The sequence below is a fragment of the Gavialis gangeticus genome, unplaced genomic scaffold (assembly GCF_001723915.1).
Source record: "Gavialis gangeticus isolate Ggan-Ray unplaced genomic scaffold, GavGan_comp1, whole genome shotgun sequence".
Lineage (NCBI taxonomy): Eukaryota > Metazoa > Chordata > Crocodylia > Gavialidae > Gavialis > Gavialis gangeticus.
The window spans coordinates 56,835,683-56,843,163 of NW_017728992.1; positions in this window are offsets into that span (position 1 = coordinate 56,835,683).

Genomic DNA, 7,481 nt, shown 5'->3' on the forward strand with positions numbered 1-7,481 from the left:
GCTGAGAACAATGGGGCTATTCAGCCTGGAAAAGCGCAGGCTCAGGGGTGATCTGATGGCCACCTATAAGTTTATCAGGGTGCTCATCAGGATCTAGGGGAACATCTGTTCACCAGAGCCCCCCAAGGGATGACAAGGTTGGTCACAAACTCTGCCGTGACCGATTCAGGCTGGACATAAGGAAGAACTTCTTCACTGTCTGAGCCCCCAAGGTTTGAAATAGACTGCCGCCAGAGGTGGTTCAAGCACCCACTTTGAACGCCTTCAAGACACATTTGGATGTTTATCTTGCTGGGATCCTATGATCCCTGCTGACTTCCTGCCCCTGGGGCAGGGAGCTGGACTCGATGATCCTGGGGTCCCTTCCAGCCCAAATGTCTATGAAATCTATGAAATCTCTTTTAGAACAATCATACAAACCTTGAGCTGGTGCAACTATAGACATTTTTAAACTGACCTACTTAGTCTGCACATTTGTAAGGCAGACAGACTGAAACACATTTATATTGCAGTTGGATTGCTGCCAGCCCCATCAGGGTAAATCAGATTAAGTGTATCTAAATTAAGAGCTGGCTCTTGTATAAATACATCAATTTAAAATGGATTTAGCTGTGCTGATGTACATTTTCAAATATAGTCCACTTTAAAGTTCAAGATGTGTTTAGGTCAGTGGTTCTCAACAGTTTTAGCCTCAAGGCACCCCTCATTAGCCTTTAAGCACCCATCAAAAATGCCACCTTAGTTTTCACTCATTTTTTTAACTACTGAAAAATAGTAAGAGCAATCTTTCTGTTGTAAAAAACTCAAAAAGACCACAACAGGTCAAAATGTTTTTACACTGGATCCCTATTTGAAATCTATGGCTGGGTCCACACAAGCAGGGGTGTGCCTTTGCAGCAGCGCATATAGTAGCAGTACAAATTTGTGCCATAACTTTGTGCCCCAGTGCATGCCCCTGCCCATGTATTTTGCAGCAGGACACCTTGTCCCACTGCTCCATGTGCTGCGGGGGCGGGGTGGGGGTTGCTGGGGCACAAAATGCCTAACCAGGGGCTAGCCATCCCCTGCACTGAGGTACCCTGTACCTTGGCCAGCTGGGGAGCAGCACATAGAGATTGGGGAGCAGGCAGCCGAAGACTGTGAAGCCCCCACATTGAGGCACCCTGTGCCCCAGTCAGCCACTCCCTGGCTGGCTAGGGTGCAGGGTGCCTCAAGATAGGGGAGCAGGTAGCCCTGGGCTGGCTGCTCCCATCTCCGCATGCCTCAACACAGGGGCTCCACTGCAGAATGCCCATGCTGAGGCACCTTGCACCCCAGCCAGTCATTCACGCCCCATCGGGCTGGGTTCAGTGTACCTTGAGATGGGGGAGCAGGCAGCCTTTGGCTGGCTGCTCCCATCTGCACATGCCGCCACACTGAGGCACGTGGACATAGGGGAGCAGCCAGCTCAGAGCTGCCTGCTTCCCCATCTTGAGGTACACTGCACCCAGCCAGATGGGGAGTAAATGATTACAGATAGGTACTGCAATACTTAGGTTTTCCTCTGAATACCCTTTAGCAGAGCTGATAATGGTAACAGAAGCCACAGCTTCCCTTCATTGCCAAATGATGGTGTTCATAACTCAAGAATCATGCCCATAACAGAATTCTCTCTCTCTCTTTTAGAACAGTCATACAAACCTTGAGCTGGTGCAACTATAGACATTTTTAAATTGACCTACTTTGTCTGCACCCCGTGCCCCAGGCAACCAAGGAGCGGCTGGCTGGGGCATGGGGTGCCTCAGCATGGGGGCTCCACAGTATGCAGAGATGGAAGAACAGGCAGCTCTGCGTTGCCTGTTCCCCATGTCTGTGTTTGTCCCAGTGCTCACCACTTTGGCCTGGTTTGCTCCGCATTTTTTCCAGGGTTTTTTTTTTTGCTACCAGGAAATCCCAGTAGCAAATTTTGCCCCGGCACTCCAAATTAGCAGTGCTGAGCACTGATTAATGTGTAAGTCATGCAGTTTGTGTCTACAAACTACACATGCCTGCAAGTCTGGATCCAGCCTCTGGGTTTATTGTGTGAATCATATTTGCATACCTAACAGTGCTAGCACTGCGCAGCACACTGCAACACCCTTGAAAAGATCTTAGGGCACCACAGGGTGCCACAGCATCCTGGTTGAGAACAATGGGTTTAGGTAAATGAACTGGGTATTTCTTACACTGTACAGATTGGCATGATGGAGAAAAATACAGCAGAACAGAAAAGAGAAGGGAAGGTGACAGGCAAAGGGAGGATAGAGTACTGGACAGAAGAAAACTACATAACATGACAGAGCTGAAATAATCTTTTAAATGAGAGACTAGAAAGTCTTACAGAAGAGGAAAGAAATGTCCCGCTGGTGAATGACTTCTAAAATTGCATTGATGGGGAGTTTTTAAAATCTCCAAAAAAACAGTATTTTAAAATGACTATTTACTCATCAAAGAAGACCTCTTTAGAAAAGAACTGTAAAAGTGCTACAGTTAAACTCCTAATTCATTATATTCAACAGGTTTCTATATATTGAGTTCTACTGAAAATAAAAAAAACAGGTTTATATTCTACCAGCCATTCAAACTTACTGGCTTTCAGTCAGTTTAATTTTTGATGTGATTGTTACCAGTAAAAAGAAATCTTAACGCCATCTGAGACCCTCAGTTACATCTGTACTATGTCATAGGCTAATCCATCAGTGGTTTTATACAGATGCAATGGATTGCAAATTGGAACACAATTCTTCTCTCAAGGCAAAGAGGAATGCAGCTGTACTTTTAAATAGGAAATCAATTTGGTTTGTAAACATATACTTCTTATGTATTCTCTTATTAATAACAAAGTCTGAAATTGTGTGCATAGCTTTCTGCCACCTGCTGGATATATAGGGTTAATACCTCAACACTTCCAATTATATTTTGCTATATTTCTAATAGACAGTATAACTGATTAAATGGAGGTGTTTAGAGACCCTCTGTTTTAAGATAATATGAAACCAAACAGTGGCTATTCCATCTTTTTTTTTAAACAACAGCTAAGGAATTATTTCATTTACTCCTTGTATTTTGTCTTTCAGGGATATTTCCTGTAATCAATCTGTATACAGTTTGGTTCAGATATTATTATGTAAGGTTGGAGCTTATCTAGAGCTAGGGATTATTTCTAAACCCCTTCACGTATGATGGCCTGCTCACATTAAAACCAATGCCCAAACTCATGTTGGCTTTCAATCTAGAGAACCTACCCTTGTCAAACCCTACCCAAGGTACACGACAGTGAGGAAGAAAAGGTCCAGTATTTACAAAAGAGCTGAACTTCATCTAGGATCCAGGATGTTCCTGCCATAGCATTAAGCAGCATAATCTTTATGGTGTGGCTTTCTACAAACTGGGTCATTTTACAAACTATTATTTAAACAGGTGCCCACCTTATAGGGGGAGGAAAATTATCACATTGTTGATGAAGAATCACACATTCAGCTAAGTCTGATGTTCATGACATGTTGCAGCTATTTTAATAGTACTATCATGGAATACACCCATTTGAATTGTACTGCCCTTCTCATTTTTCTTGTCAGTATCAGTGGGCACATCTACATGTGCAATTAATGTGCCTGACTTTTCTGTGCAGGCACATTAATGAGCCTATTCTATGCAGAAAAGTCAGGCTCATTAACATGCTCCCGGGTGTACGTCTACACGTACAACTCTGTCGGGAGCAAATTGCTCCTGACAGGAACAGGCCTGTCCAGGGCTGATTCTGCCTCGCTCTGCCCCCTGCAAGAGCCAGGAAGAGCTCCAGGCTCCCCTGGGTTTCAGCCCAGAGGGCTGGCAGGGGGCACGGGAGCCAGTCCCAGTCTCTGCTGGGCAGGCAGAGCTGTGCCGGCTGCAGGGGCAGCTGTCTTCCTGCCATATGGGGTTGGGATGGGTCCTGGTCCCCATGTGGCCAGGACAGTTGTGCCAGCTGCAGAGGCAGCTATCTCCCTGCCATGTGGACATGGTGAGGACACAGCTGCCCCTGCAGCCAACACAGTTCCCCTCACAATGGGGCTTAGCCAGGCAGCAGCAGGCCCCTGCTGCCTGGGCTGACCAGGAGCAAATTGCTCCCGATCTGTGTCTACACATGTGCTATAGCACATGTCTAGTACCTGTATGTGTTGGTACTAGGAAATGGTGTATTAGACTAATTTAATGTGCAGTAAGTCCTGCACATGTGTAGACAGCGATGCCTTACTGTGCATTATATGAGTCTAATGTGCAGTGAGGTGTCTTGTGTAGATGCACCCTATATGTTTGTTTGCTAATAGAAAGTGATGGCAAGTTTGGCAAATGAAGGTAATGCCTTCATTATGTACTCCAATTGCAGTATTCACTGAAGTTGATTCTAAGTAGCATGATGTGGCTATCAGAACAGGGAATAATCTTGATAAGCAAAACAGAGGTGTTACTGGGAGTAGGTAAGCTGGAATCAGGAAGAAAACTAGTGAGGCAGTACTGGATAATAAAAAACAAGTCATAGCACATTACGGCTGCACAGAGTTCATTTGCTTACGTCTCATCTGAAATCACAATCTACTAGCTGTGGTATCAAACCTGGAGGAGGCATTAAATGAAGACCAAGGCAGCAGACTGCTTTAGTATTATCAGATCATTATTTTGCAGAACACTCAAACATGTAGACATTTACACGCGTGATTTTCATGAGAGGATTATTTTCCAGAGGCAGCAACACAGAGATTATGTAAAGAGAAGTTAGAAGCTGTTTTTAAAATATGTTAAAAATGAGTTGTCATCATAGGTGAAAGGGCAGTCCAACCTACTTGAGGACTGATGACAAGGAAGTTTAACAACCGTTTTTTAAAAACATATTAAAGGAACTCATGTCTGATATCAGCATCTAAGGGGATCATTTCTTCTGTGGCATTTCCACAGTATTTATGGAATATTTGCAGGAACATAATCCATCCACAGAAAGCTGTACCAGAGGTGTAAATACTCTCTGTAAACACGTAGGAGAAGAGTCGTACAAGTATACATCTCTTCAAAGAGTAATCACCTCTGTCCCTAGAAGTTTTCAAAAGTAGGTTAGACAGACACTTGACAGGGATGGTTTAAGTCAGGGATGACTCTATCTTGAGCAGGGGACTGAATTTATGACCTCGTAGGCCATGTCCACACATGGCACGGACATTTGGTTTCCCAGGGACAACTAATAGTGGCACACCTTGCACCACCACTAGTTGTCCCTGGGGAACACCCATGTCACGCACACTCTGGCACACAGCAAGTTACCCCACACGGGTGGTAAGGGAGGCTATGGCCAGCACTGGGCTGGCCCCAGCAGCCTTACCTGGGGTCCTCCTGCGGTTGTAGCAGTGGCGATTCTGCCATGCAGGGCTTCGCTGGCAGCTGCAGCATGGCTCTGGGTGGCCCAGCTACGCTTTTGAGCAGCATGTGCTGCCCTTGCATGTGCTGGTCCACTTTTTTTCTCCATAGGTTTTTTGAACTACTGGATATCCAGGGGTCAAAAAAAACCCTCCACGTTGCTCGCTTGCAATGCAGAGACCAACTGAACATGCAGTATGTGGTGCTGCAGACATGTTTGCGGTGCCACATACTGCATGACTGCACTTGTCTGGATGCATCCATAAGCTCCCTTGCACCTCATATTATTTCCTATGATCCTATCTGAGGTGAGAGCTGATACTACTAGCTCCCCTTAGGCATATGACTTGACTGAGTAATAAATTAAGGATGCATCTCTGCTTTTTGCTGATTGTTTAGCATTCACACCTTGTTTTGGGTCAGGAATTCAAAGGTTTAGTTGATATTGTGCTGCTGAGGAATGATATTTATACTCTTAATATTGGATGCTAGATAAAAAGAGAATCCGTACTGTTCAGATTCAGAATGCTCCAGTATGTAATTTGTTCATTGCAGAAATTATTATTGTGCCCTGAAGGTAAATAAAGTTGTTCTGTCATGCCAGTTATCCAATTTATTCTACTAGTGGATCACTCCCTGCTGTACGTCTCTGAAAATAAGACCCATAGCAACACACACACGTTCATACAGCGAGTCAGTGGCACAGACAGATCCAGGATTGCAGCAAAGAGGGGTGGTCCCACCTCCTTTGGCAGTGCAGCACATGTGCAGTGAGCTCTGAGGTCACTGGCATGTCAGTGCAGCTCCTACCTGAACTCTGCACAGGCCATGAGCTCTCTGGGCTCACCAACTGATTGGCAGGGGCTCCGGTTGGAGCCCCTGCTTTTGCACTGACTGTAGAGTCCAAGAGGTGAGCACCATCACTGTTCACCCTCCCTTCTTCCTGTACTCCCTCTCGTTGAATTCAGGAGTAAGGAAAAAGAGGGAACGAGTGGCAGCAGCAGCGCTCACCCCCATGGGTCCAGAGCTGTATGAAAGCCAGAGCTCCAGCCAGTGCCTGCATTGGTCAGGCTGCTGCTCAGCTCAGAACTCATGGCACATGCAGGAATCTTGCAGAAGCCCTTCTTACATTTTGGTACATGCACCACACAGCTGAAGGTAGGGGGTAGGGGGCATGACCGTGCTGTCAGACCTCCCCCCACCACAAGAAATCCGCCTTTGGTCAGTCAGTGGCAAGGCTGAGAAAAGACATCAATTCTCACTGTGTGCATCTACACAAATTGTTTACTGTAGAGCTGACCAATTAGCTCCACAGTGAAGTCTCCACAGCTGCATGTGCAACCCTATTAGGTTGCAGTAAACTAATAAACTCCACCGTAGGGTAGTACTTGTAAACACAAGTACTATCCTGTGGTGGAGATAGTGTGCTGCAACCCACATGTAGACACTGATGGGGCTGGCTGGGGCACAAAGTGCTTCAGTGCAAGGGCTGCCTGCTGGCTAGCCCCGCACTGGAGCAGCCTCGTGCCCCAGCCAGCTCTTCCGCAGCACATTGAGTTGGGTCAGAACAACTTCAGGCTGGCAAGCTGAGCCCCCGGGCCCTCTACCAGCCAGGGCTGCTCCAATCCAGCTCAACGCACTGGAGACACAGGCGCATATTCAAATGCGGCACCCGGGAGCAATACACTCCAGTGTGAACTGCACTAGAGTTTATTGCTTCGAATTAACTGCACGTGTAGACGTGCCTGCTGACTCCCACTGGACCATGATCATTTCAGTATACGTGCCATTGGGTTTGTCTAGGTGCACTAAAAAATGAGGAGGTTAAACCATGAATTACATAAAGCAGAGGTTTCTGCTAAGGCTGTATGTATTAAATTATAAGTTTGTCTGTTGTCCCACTACAGAATACACACACTATTCTCTGGGAGAAGTGAGGTGGGATATGGTACAAAAGAGTCTCAGTCAACAGCAGGTAGAGCTGCCTCTGCTCCTGCCAACTTTCTCAAATGGCATTTAAGGAAATAGAAACCCATAGAAGGTAAACACTTTGAGGAAGTACACTCTGAACAAATCAC